General features: G+C 36.5%; 1 long non-coding RNA gene across 1 annotated transcript; it reads left to right on the top strand.

Annotated features, from left to right (window-relative positions):
* The first annotated feature begins 230 nt into the window (after nt 1-230).
* On the top strand, nt 231-2,751 carry LOC122815542. The gene is made up of 3 exons (XR_006366965.1): nt 231-906; nt 1,452-1,558; nt 1,672-2,751. It is a non-coding gene; the product is annotated as an uncharacterized LOC122815542 (long non-coding RNA).
* The last annotated feature ends 2,263 nt before the right edge of the window (nt 2,752-5,014 follow it).

The raw sequence follows: 5,014 nt of genomic DNA, 5'->3' as shown, positions 1-5,014 counted from the left end.
GTCTGTTTCTTGTAAGCAAACAGTGAAGAAGCATCTGTTGAAAAGGGTTCAGAATATGACAACCCACAAAAAAGAAGCTGGGAGTAACCCATTCAAGAACGAGACCATGACTCCTTAGCTTTCAAAGCAGCCAGGAGATGTCCACGGATCAGATTGATGAGTCTACCACCTCTGTGAAAGAGATATCACCACAAGAGCTTGACCAGTTGGATGGTAAGAACACAAACTGAAATATAGTGTTTTTATATAAATGCAACTTCTACAAAGAAAACATTACATTTCACAGTATGTGTTAATTGGAATTACAGATAGTCTAAAGAAATGGGCAAGACATTAAACCTCTACAGAGATGTACAAAAGCAAGGTCATACCCAACAAGAAGGATGTTTCACACCTCCTGGACCTTGAATTCCAAGCAAGACATGCCTTCATGGACTCTGATGTTACTAAGGGGCAGGACAAGCCTACCAAGATTCTTCAAGCATATCCTTGCTTCAGGGAACTGGATCATATAAGCAAATGTGCTCATTTTAAGTAGATCTATATGTAACCAAATTCTAAATGAGACATGGTGTAGCAATATCAGCTGAGTCACAATAATGAATGCAGAATGAAAGATGCAAAATGCATTATTTTTGAATACCCACAAAAATATTAAAACTTTTGATCTTTTCTGGCTAGTCCTTACTTACCCAGCTTTAACTTTTATATATGTTTGACACTGCACAGTCTCTCTCTCTCTCTCTCTGGCTGTGTATGTCAGCTTATGGATTAGCTCTGAAGGATCCTTGATAGAGGGAACTCCTGTGTAACTGATCTGCAGACCTGCTGAGGTACCTTTTTATGAGAAGGCACAGTTTTATGCAGTATTCAGAAAGCTCATAAAGCCATTGTTGCTGGACAAAGGTAATTATTAGCTCTTATTTGCTTCCATGTTCTTGTTTGCTTCTGCAAACTTGGGCTTATACTGTCATACTCTAGGTAACATTCCGAGTATGGATAATAAGAACCTCCTACTATAGGTTTGTGAAATGTATGGAAAGTATCAATTTGATCATGTATTTCAATTCATTTTTCCATGGCATCAACTCTATAGCATACACTTCCAGTTCAGTCTTCACTATTGAGACTAGCTACCACCACACAATAATTACCTCAAACCTATCAAAAAATTAAACTCTACATATGTCTCAAAGTGTTTCTTTATCACTGAAAAGACTTTACTGCATGCAAACAAAACTCCAATGTAAATACACTTTGATTTAGGTATACTGTGTTGAGTATAGAAAATTATATTGAATTTCAATACTTTTATTGGCATTGTATCAAAATTTATAATTTCCTGTATCATGATATCACAACCTCCTAAGTATATACAAAAAATCTGAACTACCCTGTGGTTTTGAAAACAACTGGTCTCAGGAAATTGGATGTCTGTTTTTGTTTAACAGTGAAGCACACAATTGCCTTGATGAAGGCATTACCAGATATCTTCTCATCACCTGTGGCTCTACCCAAGAAGTTGCATTCAAGTGAGGTTATGCTGCACATCCTTGAGGTAAGAAATTTGTGAATTTTTGATTTGATAATTTATATATTACTTCAGCATAAATTACAATTAATCATTTTTGTGGTTATAATCTTTTTATTTTTTTTCCTTGTTTTGGTCAGTGTAAAGAAGACCCCAACATGTTTCTCCAGACAAGGCCATTCTTCAGCCTGTTGTGACTGTCTGTGAAATCAACTGCTTACTGGCTATTGGAGCCATGCCTTTGATGACCTTCCCAAAAGAGGACATTTATGAAAGTGTGATGTAGTTCATGGCATGTTATTACACCTTTCACCTTACATATCCTAAGTGCATTGTGATACTTCTCTCTGTGCTGCAGACTGAAGTACCGTCAGATGCCATCCATAACCGTGACATGACCTCTTCATATAGAAAAGCTATGGCTGAGTGGAAAAAGTTCCTTGCTGACTAGAAATGCACAGAACCTTTTTTTTTCATTCCTGGTAGTGACTGTGTCCCTTGCAGTGCAAGACATAAACTTCAAATTTGATTTCATCTTTGTTTGGCAGGTTGTTGCTTTAGTTTGCTGCTTGTCTATTCATAAGGTCACTACATTTGATATATTGCATATGCTGACATTCTAATTATCACAGTGAGCAATGGCCTTGTTTTTGCATATTGTTCTGCCATACATGTCTCTGGATAAAGACTTATTTAAGCAGTCAGTTTATAGTATACTATACTTTTTTCTGTAAATTCCAGGGTATTTTGTCTCATTTCAAGACATTTAAACAAGCACTGAATGTTAAATTCAAGCAGAATTTCCTAAATTTTTACACAAAAGGGCTTATCTTTTGTTTTGCATCTAAAAACAATACTTGGTTTTAGTCTGGTAGCAATAGTTTTAAGATATAATTCCTAAAAAATGCTTCAAAACAATGGCTATCACTTTCTAAATTAAAGCAACATTTCCTACATCTTCATTCAGTCTGAATGCACTAGTTTTAAGATGCCCATGGGGGGCTGGAGGCTATAAATATTTACTTGTCTTGGCAAGTGAAATTTTTCTGTTCTGTTGGCAGATAATTTTGCTTATTTTAAGTAATATTTACATCATTTTCTATTTTTTTACTGGTTTTTGAGACTGAGTTTTTGCAGTGTACCTTTAAGAAGGCATCCAAGGGCTTGTGTAAGTGTATAAATACTGAGCACATGCAAGCTACACTGCCATTTTGTAGTAAGCTATGGAGATGTAAGCATGTATGTATGTAAGGTCTGTCTGTTAACTAGTTTGTTCATATTTTATGATGCTGCTATTCATCCTTATGTGTTTCTATGTATTAAAACATCTAAATGAAATCCCCCAGCCTTCTTGTCATATGTGTTGGAGACCAATGAGCATCAACATACCTTCAAACTACTTCTTCAGATATGCAGGTGGTCCTCGCTGAAATACCTCCTACTAGACCCAGCTATCCAACATTTCTACAACACATTTCTTGAGATCCTCAACAGCCTGACCCCCATCAGGAATATTAGAACTAAAGCTAATTATTGTCCATGGCTCTCTAAAGAAACCAAACAACTTCTGAAACAAAGAGATAAACTGTGGTCCCAATATCAGGCTAACAAAAAATAAAGCATCCTTATGATAATTATCTTCACATTAGAAATAAATCCAAATAAAAAACAAAAAAAAAAACAAATTAAGAATGACAAAATAACTCTACTACACCAGAATCCAACAATTACAACATAACAATCCAAAACAATTCTGGGGCTCCATTAAACAACTCCTACAACCAGGACAAACCACAGCCCCAACCCTAATACCTCAAATTCATAAGAAACTGTAGCTGCCCAATTCAACTCTTTCTTCACCAGTTCTATCCTCTCACTTATTAAAGACATTTATAATAATCCTCTTGTCCCCACCAGTAACCAACTTTACAAACACTACTCTCTTTTCCAACCTGTCCAGACAGGCAAGATAAAAAGAAATTGTTAACTAAACTAAAATCTAGTAAAAGACAAGAAAGTAGCAAACCCAGTAGGTAATCCAGAAATAAAATAAACCAGGAGCTCCAAGGGCCAGAACTTGTATCCACAAAGCATTTGTCTTACAGCTTAAAAAAGTTTAAAAACAAACTGCTGTTGTAAAAAATCAAACAGGTTTAGCGCTTTCATCTTACAAGTAAAACACATCAGAATGTTTGTTTTTAAACTTTTTTAAGCTGTAAGACAAACACTTTCTGGATACAAGTTCTGGTCCCTTGGAGCACCTGGTTTATTTTATTTATAAACTAAAACCTACATCACACACAGTTGATCAACTACCAAATGAATACCTCAAATTGGCAGCTAATGTCATCTGCTAGCCTGTATCAATATTGATTAATAGATCCATCACTGAACAATACATCCCAAAGATCTGGAAAATTTCATATGTAATCCCTCTACACAAAGGTGGATCATCACTAGAACTCTCTAATTTTAGGACAATTTCCATTCTATCACCATTTTCAAAAATCTTGGAAAAATGTTTCCATGCTCAGCTACTAAAGCATCTACTAAGAAAAAACAAATCTGCTATCCTAATCATAACATGGCTTCAATCCCAAACATAGCAACAAAACTGCACTCAAGCTTCCCCAACACCACAAACCAACTCAGAAATGAAGGGGAAACATGTCTCCTCTATCTTTCTAGATATGTCTAAAGCATTTGACACAGTATCCTACCATAAGCTCTTGTGTGAGCTTGCCTCCCTCAACTTATCTCAGGAAGCCACATCCTGGTTCCACAGCTATCTTTCGGAGTGCCATCAGGCTGTGAAGTGGCAAAAGATCTCTCTTTTCTGTTACCAGTCACTATTGATGTCCTGCAAGGATCAATACTAGGCCCACTTCTTTTCTCTGTCTTTACAAACTTCATACTCCCTCCAGCCTTGTCACCCTCATCCAATATGCAGATCTAAGAAATTACCCCCAAATCCTTTTCTGCCATTGAATCCTACCTACACAACTTCCAACTCATTCTAAACCCTAACAAAACCAAATTAATACTCTTCCTGAACAGCCTCAATAAAGCTAATACCCACAGTCAGCACTTTAGAATCATCTCTTCTAACAACACAGTTATTGAACCAATCACAGAAACAAAGCTGTTAGGTGTCACCATTGATTGCAGTCTGACATTTGACAGACATTTGGCACGTTATTAAAAAAGCCCACATAAAATGAGGTTCACTCTATAGAATAAAACCTTACCAACTCCTCCAGACAAGCAATCACCAGGACACAGCTTCTCTCCACCTTACTATACACCAACTCAATATTTACAAACCTTAGAAAAGCAGACTTAAATAGGCTAGAGGTTTGCTACCACAAAATTGCCAAATTGGCTGCTAACCTTCCCAACAGAACCCATCACTGTGTTGCTCTCCAACAACTAAAATGGCTAGAGCTAACCAGACTCTTATCCTTCAACCAACTTATAGTAACC

The sequence above is a fragment of the Protopterus annectens genome, chromosome 11.part0, assembly GCF_019279795.1.
Source record: "Protopterus annectens isolate FY-2018-M chromosome 11.part0, PAN1.0, whole genome shotgun sequence".
Classification (NCBI taxonomy): Eukaryota; Metazoa; Chordata; order Ceratodontiformes; family Protopteridae; genus Protopterus; species Protopterus annectens.
Note: the sequence above shows the minus strand (reverse complement) of the source record. Positions and strands in the feature narration are given on the sequence as shown.